Raw genomic sequence first — 15122 nt, 5'->3', positions numbered from 1 at the left:
TGTCTACTGTTTCCTGTTAAGTATAATAATTCCCACTATATAAAATGAGACCTCTTGTCTATTGGCTGCAATAAACCTTTCAATGTACACAATGTTTTTTATGTTCATCCTTTATTAATGAGAGAGCATAGTCAGTTATCTTCTAATTCTTCAAATGCATCATCTATTTTCTGTCCTTCCTACATTTAGACAAGGGTGATTAAATCTAGCTGTGGTTAAGTTATGATTTCAACCAGATATGAGACACACTAATCCATTAAATGAAACTAACAGTCTTTCTCCTCCCTCTTCCACAATGAATACTGGTCCTTAAGCATGGGATTTGTTTTGAATATGAACCTCTGGAATCACATTCCATAACTGCATTTTGATTGGTTGTGTTTTTCTGTAATTGTGCTAATCTATTGGAAAGATAACTTTCTTTGATAAAGTGTGAGAACCACAGTTACCTATGGGTCTAAAAAAATAATGAGAATCTCATGAATGATTCTGTTGGCTTATTTTTTTCATTATTTTATTTTTAAATTTAAATTTAAATTAGAAACAAGATTGTTTTACATGTCAATTCCAGGTCCCTCTCTGTTTCCCTTCCTTCCTCCTGTGCCATCCCACCAACTGCCCCAATATAACTCATTTCGCCAGGGAGGGTGAGGCCCTCCATGGGGGTGTCCATAGTCTGTCATTTCATCCAGGGCAGGGCCTAGACCCTCCGCCAAGAGTTCAGGGTGACAGTGCATCTCTCATTCCTGGATGGGAGTCCAAAGTCCATTTGTATAACCAGGATAAATACGGATCTACCACCCAAGGCTCAATAGGTTACCTAGGCCTCCACACTGACACCCACATTCAGGGGGTCTTGATCAGTCCCATGCTGGATTCCCAGGCATCAGCCTGGGATTAAAGAACTAACCCTTGTCAGGTCAGCTGTTTCATGGGGATAAACCACCCAAGTTTTAAACCCTTTGGTCATCAGTCCTCCCTCTCTGTCACTGGATTTCTTGAGTTCAGCTCAGTGCTTAGCCATGGGAGTCTGCCTCTCCTTCCATCAGCCACTGAATGAAGGTTCTGTTTCCCAGACTCTCTAGCCATGGGATTGTAGGCTGGCACTCCCCAGATTTATGTGTAAAATCCATATATGAGAGAGTAGATGCCAAGTTTCTCTTTTTGTGACTGGGTAACCTCACTCAGGATGGTTTCTTCTAGTGTCATCCATTTGCCTGCAAATCTCAGGATTCCATTGTTTTTTTCTGCTGAATAGTAATCCATTGTGTAAATGTACCACATTTTCTCTATCCACTCTTCGGTTCAGGGCCATCTAGGTTGCTTCCAAGTTCTGGCTATTACAAATAATGCTGCTATGAACATAGTAGAACAGACATCCTTGTTGTATGAATGGGCATCTTTTGGATATATGCCTAAGAGTGGAATTGCTGGGTCTTGTGGTAGGTTTATTCCCATTTTTCTGAGGAATCTCCACACCGATTTCCAAAGTGGTTGAACAAGATGTGACTCCTACCAGCAATGGAGGAGTGTTTGCTTTTCACCACATCTCTCCAGCATAAATTGTCAAGGAGTTTTTGACTTTAGCCATTGTGACAGGAGTGAGATTATATCTCAGAGTTGTTTTGATTTGGATTTCCCTGATGGCTAAGGATTTTGAGCACTTTCTCAAGTGCCTCTCAGCCATTTTAGACTCCTGTATTGAAAGTTCTCTATTTAGTTCTGCAGCCCACTTTTTAATTGGATCCTTTGGTGTTTTGGAGACTTGCTTCTTGAATTCTTTGTAAATTTTGGAGATCAGCCCTCTTTCAGATTTGGGGTTAATGAAAATCTTTTCCCATTCTGTGGGCTACCTTTTTGTCTTGCTGACTGTGTCCTTTGCCTCACAGAAGCTTCTCAGTTTCAGGAGGTCCCATATAGTAATTATTGACCAGTCTGTGCTACTGCTGTTATGTTCAGGAAGCTGTCTCCTGTACCAATTCAATCAACGTTACCAACCACTATCTTTTCGAAGAGGTTCAGTGAGGCTGGATTTATGTTGAGGTCTTTGATCCATTTGGACTTAAGTTTTATGCATGGTGATACACATGGATCGATCTGCATTTTTCTAGATGCCATCATCCAGTTATGCCAGCAGTATTTGTTGAAGATGCTTTCTTTTTTTATTTTTCAGTCTAAATTCAGATAAGAAACAAGGTTGCTTCACAAGTCAGTTCCAGGTCCCTCTCTCTTTCCCTCCCCTCCTCACGTGCCCTCCTCTCAACACCCCATTATCCCCTCATTTCCCCAGGGAGGGTGAGGCCCTCCATGGGGATGTCCATAGTCTGTTATTTCATATAGGGCAGGACCTAGACCCTTCCCCAAGAGTTCAGGGTGAGAGTGCACCTCCCATTGTTGGATGGGAGTCCAAAGTCCGTGTGTATACTCGGGATGGGTACTGATCCACTGCCCAAGGCTCAATAGATTACCTAGGCCTCCTCACTGACACTCACATTCAGGGGGTCTTGATCAGTCCCATGATGGATTCCGAGGTTGATGCCTGGGATTCAAGAGTTAACCTTTGTCAGGTCAGCTGTTTCTGGGGGTTAAACCAGCCCAGTCTTAATCCCTTTGGTCATCAGTCCTCCCTCTCTGTTACTGGCTTTCTTGAGTTCAGCTCAGTACTTAACCGAGGGAGTCTGCCTCTTCTTCGGAAGATGCTTTCTTTTTTACATTGTATATTTTTAGCTTCTTTGTCAAAGATCAGATATTCATACATGTGTGGGTTAATATCAGGCTTTTAAAATCGATTCCATAGATATACCTGTTGATTTTTGTGCCAGTACCAAGGTGTTTTCAGGACTACAGCTCTATAGTAGAGCTTAAAGTCAGGGATGGTGATGCCTCTGGACGTTGCCTTGTTGAACAGGGTTGTTTTGGCTATTCTGAGTCTTTTGTTTTTGCATACAAAATTGATTATTGTTATTTCAAGGTCTGCGAAGAATTGTGCTGTGATTTTTATGGGCATTCCATTGAATCTGTAGATTGCTTTGGGCAGGATTGCCATTTTTACTACATTGATCCTACCTCTCCAAGAGCATGGGAGATCTTTCAATTTTCTGAGGGCTTCTTTAATTTCTTTCTTTCAAGATTCAAAGTTCTTACGATACAGGATTTTCACTTGTTTAATTAGCATTACCCCAAAGTATTTTATGTTGTTTGTGGCAATTGTAAAGGGTGATGTTTCTCTGATTTCTTTGTCAGCCCTTTTATCATCTGTATATAGTATTGCTACAGATTTTCTTGAGTTGATCTTGTAGCCTGCCATTTTGCTGAAGGTGTCAATCAGTCGTAAGAGTTCCCTGGTAGATTTTATTGGGTCATTTATGTAAACTATCATATCATCTGCATAAAGTCAAAGTTTGACCTCTTCCTTTCCAATTTTTATTCCCTTGATTCCCCTTTGTTGTTGTATGGCTCTGGCTAGTACTTCAAGTACAATATTGAAACTGTATGGAGAGAGTGGACAGCCTTGTCTTGTTCCTGATTTTAGAGGAATTGAGTTGAGTTTCTGTCCATTTAGTTTGATGTTGGCTGTTGGTTTGCTGTATATAGATTTTATTATGTTATGTATGTTCCTGTTATCCCAGATCTCTCCAAGACTTTTAGCATGAAGGGGTGTTGGATTTTGTCAAAGGCTTTCTCAGCATCTAGTGAGATGATCATGTGATTTTTGTTTTTCAGCTTGTTTATATGGTGGATTACGTTGATGGATTTTCGTATGTTGAACCATCCCTGCATCCCTTCGATGAAACCTACCTGATAGTGGTGAGTTATTGTTTCGATGTGTTCTTGGATCAATTTGTCATTATTTTATTGAGTATCTTTTCTCAATATTCATGAGGGGTATTGGTCTGAAGTTCTCCTTCTTAGTTGTTTCTTTGTGTGTCTTGGGGATCAAGGTTACTGAAGCTTTGTAGAAAGAATTTGGCAAAGAACCTTTTGCTTCTATTGCATGGAATATTTTGGGAAGAATTGGTATAAGCTCTTCTTTAAATTTCTGATAGAATTCTGCACTGAGGCCATGTGGACCTGGGCTTTTTTTGGTGGGAGTCTTTTGATGACTGCTTCTATTTCCATATGAGTTATAGGTCTAATTAAGTCGCTTATCTGTTCTTGATTTAGTTTTGGAAGGTGATATTTATCCTGGAAGTCCTCCATTTCCTTTAAATTTTCAAATTATGTGGAGTACAGATTTTCAATGTATGCCTTGATGATTCTCTGAATTTACTCAGAGTCTGTTGTTATATCTGCCTTTTCATTTTGATTTTGTCAATTTGTATTTTCATGCTCTGCTCTATAGTAAGTTTGAACAAAGGTTTGTTTATCTTCCTCATTTTATCAAAGAACCAACCCTTCCTTGCAGTGATTCTTTGTATTGTTTTCCTAGTTTATTGATTTCAGCCCTCAGTTTGATTATTTCCTGGCATCTGCTCCTCCTGGGGGCAGTTTGCTTCTTTGTGTTCTAGAGATCTCAGTTGGGCTGTTAATTCTCTATTATAACTATTCTCCAATTTCTTCATGTGGGCACTTAGTGCTAAAAACATCCCCCATAGCACTGCTTTCAAGGTGTCCCATAGGTTTGGGTATGTTTTGTCTTCATTCTCATTGAATTCTAGGTAGTCTTTAATTTCTTTTTTTATTTCTTCCTTGACCCAGGAATGGTAGAGTTGGGTATTATTCAATTTCCATATGTTTGTAGGGTTTGTGCAATTTGTACTGTTGTTGAATTCTCATTTTAATGCATGGTGGTCTGAATAGATGCATGGAATTATTCCAATTTTTGTAGCTGCTGAGGTTTGATATGTTGTCAAGTATGTGGTCAATTTTTGAGAAGGTGCCATGTGGTGGTAAGAAGAAGGTATATTCATTTTTATGTGGATTAAATGTTCTATAGATGTCTGTTAATCCCAGTTGTGTCTTTTCTTCTATTAGACCCTTTGCTTCTTTGTTGAGTTTCTGTTTGGTATTCCTGTCTAGTTGTGAGAGTGGTGTGTTGAAATCTTCCACTATAAGTGTGTGGGGCTTTATGTGTGATTAAAATTTTAGAAATGTTTTTTTTACGAATGTGGATGCCTTTGTATTTGGGGCATAGGTTTTCAGGAAAGAACCTTCATCTTGGTGGATTTTTGCCTGTGATGAGTACATAATGACCTCTTTCATATCTTTTTATTGATTTTATTTAAAGTCTAATTTTTTAGATATTAGGATTGCTACCCCTGCTTGTTTCATGGGTCTATTTGACTGGAAAATCTTTTCCCGACCATTAACTCTCAGGCAAAGTCTTTCTTTGAAGGTGAGGTGTGTTTATTCTATGCAACATAAAGATGGGTTCTGTCTTTGAATCCATTCTGCTAGCCTGTGTCTTTTTATGGGTAAGTTAAGGCCATTAATGTTGACGGATATTAATGACCATTAATTGCTCATTCCTCTTTGATTTGGAATGTTTGTTGTTGGTGGAATTATGTGTGGCATTCCACCCCTTTGTTTTTTTTCTGTTGGTAGAGTGGGATTCTGTAATGCCTATGCTTTCCTGGTTGTAATTAACTTCCTTGGGTTGGAGTTTTCCTTCCAAAACTTTATGTAGGACTGGGTTAGTGGATACATATTGCTTGAATATAGTTTTCTCATGGAATATCTTGTTTTCTCCATGTATAGTGATTGAGAGCTTTGACGGGTATATTAGTCTGGGCTGGCATCCATGGTCTCTTAGTGTTGGTAGAATATCTATGCAGGACCTTCTGGCTTTCAGAATTTCCATGGAGAATTCAGGTGTAATTCTGATAGGTTTACCTTTATATGTTACTAGTCCTTTTTCCTTAGCTGTACTTAATATTCTTTCTTTATTCTGTATATTTGTGGTCTGGATTATTACGTGACGAGGGGACTTTTTTTGTGATCCACTCTATTTGGTGTCTTTCTTTAGGTTGGGAAAGTTTTCTTCTATGATTTTGTTGAATATGTTTTCTGACCCTTTGAGGTGGTTTTCTTCACCTTCGTCTATACCTATTATTCTTAGGTTTGGTCTTTTCATGGTGTCCCATATTCCCTGGATGTTTTGTGTTAATGATTTGTTGGACTTAAGATTTTCTTTGGTTGATGAATCCATTTCTCCTAGTGTATCTTCAACACCTGAGATTCTCTCTTCCATCACTTGTATTCTGTTGGTAATGCTTGTATCGGTAGTACCTAACCATTTGCCCAGCTTTTCTATTTCCAGACTTTCTTCAGATTGTGTTTTTTTAATTGTTTCTATATCAGTTTTCAGTCCTTGCACTGTTTGAATTGTTTCTTGCAATTTTTGGTTTATCTTTTCATCCATTTGTCGCATTTTATGAATTGTTTCGTTTGTTCTTTCTTCCATTTCTTGCATTTTTGGTTTGCTTTTTCTTTCCGTTCTAGTATTTTTTGGTTTGTTTTTTCGTCTATTTATTTGAAGTATTTTCCTATATCCTCTTTTAGAGCCTCTATTATTTTCATGAAGGTGTTTTTAAGGTCATTCTCTTCTGCTTCATTTGCTTTGGAATGTTGGAGCCTTGCTGGTGTGGAGTCTCTAGAAGCTGGCGGTATCATATTTGTTTTTCTGTTGCTGAGTGTTTTTTTGTATTGTCTCTTTCCCATCTCTTCTTCTAGTGGATGCAGAAAAAGCCCCTTACTGGTCTGGTGCTAGCGGACCAGAGTTCCCTTTCGGTGGCTGCTAGCAAGTCCAATAATCTGAATAGTTCTTCTATTCCTCATCCTTGTTCTGGTCCCATGGGTGGAGAAGAAGATCAGGAATCTGGGGTGCTTAGGCTCCCTCTTGGTCCCCTGGTCCCTTTGCTGGAAGAGAAGACTTGATATCTGGGGTGCTCCTCCCAGGATGGGAAGCTCTGTGTCCATCTCCAATCACTGGAAGGCATGTCCGGGATGAGCAGCTTGGTTACGTCGATATGCTGGTTTCCTGGTCTCATAGGTGGAAGAAAATACCTGGAATCTGGGGTGCTTGGCTCCCACTGGGATTGGAAGCTCTGTACAGTTCCCACACAATGCCCAGGCACTGGAACACAGGCCTGGATGCAGGGCCTATTTTACCTGGTCATGCCAGAACAGTTGGTCCACTGGTCTCCTTGTTGGAAGAGGAGACCTGGCATCAGGAGTGTTTGGCTCTTGCTGGAGTCAGAAGCTCTGAAACCTTCCCCAGTCACTGGAAGGCACACTGGGATATGGGGGCCTTCTTTACCTGGTTCTGATTCTGTTGCCTTATAGAAGTGTAGTTTCACCAGCATGGTCTTGACAAAGACAGCTGAATGGACAAGAGGGAGCTCTTGAACCCCAGACTGATGACTAAGAGGCCAACAGGAGACTGATCCAGACTCCATGAATGTAGTGTCAGTGAGGAGGCCTCAGAAATCTCTGGGGCCTTGGGTAGTAGACTAGTGTTCACCATGGCATACAAATTATCTTTGGGAGTGCATTCCACATGGAGGGATGCTCTCTCAACCTGGACACACGGGGAAGGGTTTAGATCCTGCCCTGGATGAAATGACAGCCTCTGGATATCCCCCCAAGAAGGGCCTTACCCTCCCTGGGGAATGATGTGTGGATTGGACTTGGGGTAGAGGCTGGAGGTGGGGCTGGTGGAGGGAGAAGGGGGGAGCCATGATTGACATTTGAAGCATGCATATTTCTAATTTAAATAGAAAACATACATAATAAAAAGAAGTGTCAGTTATTGGATCTTCTGCAAGATTGTGACTTTACTAGTCCTGTAGAGTTGTCTAGGTTTCCAGTACTGTCATGATTTCCCTCTTGTTGAGTTGGCCTTAAGTCAATCAGAGAACTGTAGGTTACAGCCAAGCTATGAAGTCCTCTACTGTGCTTTTAGGGTTATTGTGCCATGGGGGGATTATTGTGGTTCATAGCTCTCATGTAATGGTAGCCCCCCCTTTATAATCATGCAGTGAGCTTTTTGTTACCATGAAAAACTAGTTGTTAATGATGCACTCAAATCAGTTCCATCTCAGGTACTTCCAGGCAGTGTCTGAAATAGTGTCTTCAGCAACAGAAACATATCATCCAACATTGGAGGTAACCAGAGGCAACAGCAAGTATGTCTATAATGTTTAGGGATTCTCAATAGAGGACTCTTCATGCCCGGTGTTAGGGTTTTTGTATGATACTCTTTGGCTCTTCAAGGAAGCACTGTCAGCCCAAATAAGCAAATTTCTTTTAAAAAGGGATCCTTCTTGAAAATGGGAAGTAATAAGAGAAGAACAACGGGAGCATACTAATAATGTCTCATCACACAGGTATAATAATGTGATGGGAAATTTCAGAAGGCCTCAACCCTGTACAAAACAACAGGCAGCTAAAGTTTGCAGAGAACTGGACAAATAGTCTTCCCCAAAGGGTCATTACAAAAAGTTACATTCAAGTGACATTATACAGATGCAACAATTTGTATTTATATATTTAGCAATGTTTATACATATACACAAATGTACAAATGTAAGTAAACTTAAACAAAAAGTAGGACCCATTAATTTGATAAAGACTAAGGAAAGGTTTATAGGAAGGAATTGGAAGGAGCAAAGTCCTACTTGCATGAACAATTACTGAATGTCTTGAATATCAGTTACTACAGGTTCTTTCTTGGCCTCTATCCAGTGTTAATTTCAAATTTAATTTTAGTTTGTTTGTTCTTTAGGTTTTTCAAGGCGGGATTCTTTGTGTATTCTTGGATGTCTGGATACTAGCTCTGTACCATATGTTGGCCATAAACTCACAGGGATCTACAAGCTTCTGCCTCTGGAGTTCTGGAATGAAAGACATGAGCCACCATGGGTGGCTTCAAATTTATTTTTCAATACTTCCCACCTATATGTAAGCAAGTACTTTGTTTCCACACTGTTTTTTCTCCTACATGGCTTTCTATTCTTTTAAGGCAAAAAGTTATTAACTTATTAAAGTTCAAAGGCCTCCCATTCCATTAATCTAGTGTTCATTTAGCTGTCTCCTTCTGCTTTCTTTTATAAGAATATATAAAATAGAAAATTAAATATATTAAGTAGCTGTATCCATGTTCTCCCGTTGATGCCTCTCATATTGTCCAGGATGAAATGTTAATATCTCCCCAAATTAACTTACCCAGAATCAATGATGATTTCTACCACACACACACACACACACACAAACAACAATAAAAAATCCAAAATAACAAATGACTGTTCTCAGTATGTGTATTTGTCCCGCGCTACCGTCTTCGCCAGCAAGAACGACGCAGGACACTCGGATCCTTCTGCAGTAAAGCTTTAATGCATCTTGAGAGATAGATGATCAGCTTCTGAGAGGGAGACCCCAAGCTAAGAAACCCAGCCCCTTATATAAGCCTAGGAGCTTCGAGTGAGACGTGTAGAGCCGGGATTGGTGGTTTGCTCATCACCCCAGATGACGGGTGAGGCACAGCTTAAACGGTAAACTCCAACTGACAGCAGATGTCAGCGCCATCTTCTAATGGCGATAGCGATAGCGAGGGTGGCTCCTCACATCTCCCCCTATTCATTTATTTTTGAAGCCATAGGACACCCACAACTTTGGAGTGGAGATAGAGGTCAAATCCCCATGTGCAAATTTGGAACATGTACAAAGCTCCTCTCCAGGGTCTTATCCCCAGAGGGAGCCCTGACCAGTCCCGATGTCGTTTTTCTGGGGGAAGGAGATCATGACATAGAACCTTCATGCAAGATGACTTATCTCCCAGGAGAAAGTCGTTATACCGCAGACCTCTCCTGTGCAGTGCTTAGCCTTGCAACTCCTTGGGCTGCTGAAGCCTACCCACTCTATCCCGTGCAATGAGACTAGCCTCGTGGGGTGCAAGAGCCGGGAGGCCAGCGACCTATTGCTTTAACATGGTTAACCAAATGTCAGGGAGGCTCCGTGTTCTAAGGCAGCAAGTGCTTGTGCCACCATCACTTTGTCTCTTTTGTTTGGGCTCTGAGCTTACACACCATCCAAAGCATCAACACTATTCCACAGCAGAGAACTAGGCTAAATGATCCCACCCCCACCCATTCCTTAAAATAAGAAAATGCAGATGAAATCCAGGAGGAGAGGCCTTCCATCAGAGAAAGATCCAGACGCGTCGAATTCACTTGCAGGATCGCCACTCTCAACTCACGGAGTGTCTGCTCAAACTCAAAAGTCCAATTCTGTAATAAATGTTGAGACAGAGCTTTTGACAGGTTAGCTGCTCTTGTAAAATTCTCATATTGTACTGAAGTGAACACAAAGGCCAGGCAACTTTTGTTCACATCCCAATTGGGCCATCTGCCACAATATATCCAATTGTTCCTGAACCAAATTAATCTGTTGGTTTACCAACATCAGGCCTCCTTGTATCTGAGAATTGGCAGTGGCCTGTTTATCTAGGGCCATGGTCACAGTGGCCGATAGTTCATTAATGGTTTGAGTTGTCTGCACAGTGGCGGAAAGTGCAAGGGCCGAGGCGGTAACTGAAGCAGTAACCGCGGCGGCTATCAGGCCCACAATAATAGCAGAGACCCCAAAATCTCGCTTTTCCCTAAACAAACTCAAACTACTTGGCACCTCAACAGGAACTGGAACAAATCGAGGCATGTGCATTACTAAAGCAAAAGGGTGCTTAATAGCATCCCAGCATAATGCATAAAAACAATTCTAAGCAGAGCAATTTATTTCTTTCTGATTCTTACCTAAGGTATCATTACTCACAACCCAAATAAAGGGCAGCCAAACACAAATTGGAGCAGCTGAATAATTAGTTCTCTTAAAAGGGGTATACTTAACATTGGAGGAGGACCAATCAGATGATCCAGAGCTCTGTCCCTCACTCAGACTGTTGCCTAATGCCCCTTTCCAATCAAAAGTAATCTGTCCCTTCTCACTATATCCTCCAGCAATCATTGCCATAGGAGAAAGATCAGTACAGCTTCCATTAATTCAAAAGGATTAGCATTAGATCTTTCTGGATCCATATGAATAAAATTATCCTTTAATGAAGAAATCACAGTAAAGCACAAGCTTCCTACCAATGACAAGGTTCTCTCATCCTGAAAACTCTGTATCTGAGGATCTAAAGGCAAAAAGGCAAGCCCCAACTCTCTATTAGTTGTGAAAAATCTAGGGAACTCCTGGGCATTATGCATCACTGGCATCGGTAGGGGGAAGGTAGACATGATGGCCCACCGTAACTCTCCCATCATACTAGGAACCATCATCCCGAGTAGGAGAGTCTTCATCACCCACTTGGCCTCCATCCTTCTTATTCTGGAGTTGTGAAGGAGCTCTTCGAGTGAGTCTTTCAGGGATCCACAGGGGGTTTTCTTCCTCCTGTGGAAAAACACACACAGCTCCCCTGGATCTTATTAGAATAGGATCCGGGCCTTTCCATTCATTAGTTAGCACATCTTTCCATTTTACAAATTCTTTTGGCCTATCAGGCTCTAAACTGTGGCGATCGGCCGCAGTGTGGCCTTGGGCATCAGAGTTCAAGAAATTAAGGGTAAAAAGTGCCATGGACACAGCAACTCTTGGTACCGAGGGTAGAACATCCTCAATACTCCCCTTTTGTTTAATCAGATATGATTTGAGTGTACGATGGGCACGTTCCACAATGCCCTGTCCTTGAGGGTTATAAGGTAGGCCAGTTAGATGGGTAACATCCATTTGCTGACAAAACTGTCAGAATTTTTGAGAGGTATATGCTGGTCCATTGTCTGTTTTTAAAATTCTGGGTTTTCCCCAAGCACTCCAGGCCTCAAGGCAATGTTGAATCACATATGAGGCCTTTTCCCCTGTTAGGGGCGTGGCAAACATTACGCCAGAACAGGTGTCAACAGAAACATGAACATATTGAAGCCTTCCAAAAGAGGGAATATGAGTAACATCCATCTGCCACATCTGCAATGGTCTAATGCCAGGTGGGTTTATTCCCACGTGGGGAGCAGGTAAGAATTCGCAGCAATTCTGGCATTGAGTAACAATTTCCCTAGCCTCTTTCCTGGATAGAGCAAAACGATGGCGCAAGGTCTCAGCCGTCACATGAAAGCGCTGATGGAACTCTTTTGCTGCTTGTGCGTGGGTAGACAAGGCAGCGGCCACCAGCTTTGTAGCCTTGTCCGCTAAGTCATTCCCTAAGGACATGGGACCTGGGAGTCCAGAATGTGCTCGGACATGGGTAATGAAAACAGGAAATCTCCTATTTAACAAGGCAGCTTGTATCTTCTGAAAGATGTTAGCAACTCTGCTGGAGGATCTTATTATTCCAGCTATCTCAAGGAGATTAACTGCATTAACCACATAAGAGGAATCTGATACAATATTGAGGGGTCCTGGAAAAGCCTCAAGAACCTCCAGTACTATCAGATATTCTACAACTTGAGGTGAAGTTTCATTATATTGTTTAGATATAACCCTATCCTTGACCACATAAGCTGCCATACCAGTTTTCGATCCATCAGTGTACACCACAGTCCCATCTGGGAGTGGGTCTTTAGCTGTCACTTGTGGAAACACTATAGCCTGGTTTAGGGCAAACTGTAAAATTGGATGCTTCGGAAAATGATTATCAATTTGTCCTGAAAAGGAAGTAACTAAAACTGCCCAATCACTAGATGTGGCTGCCAAGGTCTGAACTTGTGCAGCAGTATAAGGCACAATCAAGGAATCAGGATCCCTGCCAAAATGCGTAACAGCTGCTTTTATTCCGCGAAGCGCGAGCTGTGCAACAGCATCAGGGTACCAGTCAATAATCTTAGCAGGGGAAGCATTTGGATGAATCCAAAGTAATGGTCCATGTTGCCACAGGACTGCAGTTGGCAATTGAGCTGTCTTAAAAACACACAGATTAAAAGGTAGTGACTCCTCAATACGTTGTAATTGTGCTTCCTGTAAGGCCTCTTCCACCATCTGTAAGGCTCGGTGGGCAGCAGGGGTAAATTTTCTGGGTGAGGAGATATGAGGCTCACCCTCCAGGAGATCGAAGAGGGGTTTTAGATCAGCAGATGGAATTTTTAAAAAGGGCCTCAACCAATTTATATCTCCCAGAAGTTTCTGAAAATCATTTAATGTTTGTAAGTGGTCTTTGCGAATTTCTATTTTCTGAGGAATTATATTTTTGGGAGTAATCATTGAGCCCAAAAAGAGGCCTGTATCTGCAATTTGGACCTTTTCTGAGGCAATCTCTAATCCCCACTGTTTTAATTCAGCCGCCAGCATGGGAAAAGCCTTTTGTAAAACATCTAACTCTTTGTGACAAATAAGAATATCGTCCATATAATGGATCATGATTAAAGATGTAAATTGCTTCCTAATTGGCTCCAAAGCCTCCTGCACATACAGCTGACATATTGTTGGTCTATTGGCCATGCCCTGCGGCAGTACCTTCCACTGAAATCTCTTGTCTGGTTCCATATGATTAAGAGAAGGGATAGTGAAGGCAAACCTTGGTCTATCCCGTGGGTAAAGTGGAATAGAGAAGAAACAATCCTTAATATCTATAATAATAAGCTTCCAATCTTGAGGGAGTGCAGAAAGCAAAGGAAGTCCTCTTTGAACAGGGCCAAAAAGATGCATCTGATTGTTAATGGCCCGCAGGTCATGGAGTAATCTCCACTTCCCAGATTTCTTTTTAATAACAAAAATTGGTGTATTCCATGGGGAGGTAGAAGGCTCTAGATGCCCCAGCCGTTCCTGTTCTTGCACTAATCTTGTGACAGCCTCTAATTTTTCAGAGGATAGAGGCCATTGAGAGACCCATAACGGCTCCTCTGTTTTCCACGGTATGGGTCGTGAAGCCTCAACGGCCCCTAAATAAAACCCAGTCCTTTTCTACCTCGATTTCCATGTTGCGTAATGGGTTTTATTCTGCCTTGTTCTTGCCTATCCAAGCCTCTACCCTTTGTATACCCCATCTTTGCCATAATGGCTGATGCCTGGGGGGAGTATTCATTAGTTAGGGTCATGCCCATGGCTTGTAACACATCCCGCCCCCATAAATTTACAGGGAGTGGCAACACATAGGGGGTAAAACATCCCTGTTTGCCCTCAGCGTTCTGCCAGGTTAAGGCTGAGGCACTGATGGCAGGAGAGCACTGGTATCCAAGACCTTGTAGAGAATGAGATGAAACAACAGTGGGCCAAGACTTCGGCCACCAATGGAGTGAAATAATGCTTTTGTCTGCTCCCGTATCCATTATCCCTTCAAATTCTTTTCCATTAATTAACAATTTTATTGTAGGTCTCTCATTTAGGGGTATAGCCAGATAGGCTGAATCACTTCCAGAAGATCCCATAGCCCTTTTTTGTAAATTGTAGGTTTCTCCATCCCCGAGGGAGGGCAGCAACACCAGTTGTGCAATTCTCTCTCCCTGCATTATAGAAAATACACCCCGAGGGCTAGAACAGAGAACTTGAATCTCCTCTTTATGATACGGGTCAACAATCCCAGGATATATAATGAGTCCCTGTAAAGTTAAGGAGCCACGGCCCAGAATAAGCCCAATGGTGGCAGGGGGCAAAGGTCCAGGGGAATGGACTGGGACCGGTTGAACATTCATTTGGGGCATGAGTAAGAAGTCGGAGGCGGCACGCAAGTCCATTCCGGGGGTTCCTCGGAAGCCTCTACTTCCTCTTGATTGCTTTTCTGAAATCGGTTCCCATATTTCTGAGGGCCCTGGGACCATGGGCCCCGTGACCCGTTTTTTGATTGGGGTACCTTGGGTTCTTCAATAGGGGGCAGAAGCCTCCCTTTCATATCCTGGACTGACCTGCACTCACTAGCCCTATGATAACCTTTACCACAACGACAGCAAAGCTCCAGTTCTCTTGTTCTTTCAGGGGATTGACAATCTTTCTTAAGGTGCCCCATTTTCCCACAATTAAAACAAGCTTTTCGACTAGATAAATCTCTACGCCTGTGCGTTTGTAAAATGGCGGCAGCTAGTCCTGCATTGGTTAGGGGTCCCCCCAGCTCCCTGCACACTCTGAGCCAATCTTGTAAACCTTTGCTTTTGCGAGGGGCGATAGCCGCTCGACATTCCTGGGTTGCTTGTTCATAGACAAGTTGC

This window comes from Mesocricetus auratus, unplaced genomic scaffold (assembly GCF_017639785.1).
Source record: "Mesocricetus auratus isolate SY011 unplaced genomic scaffold, BCM_Maur_2.0 Super-Scaffold_100714, whole genome shotgun sequence".
Classification (NCBI taxonomy): domain Eukaryota; kingdom Metazoa; phylum Chordata; class Mammalia; order Rodentia; family Cricetidae; genus Mesocricetus; species Mesocricetus auratus.
This window is presented reverse-complemented; position numbering follows the sequence as displayed.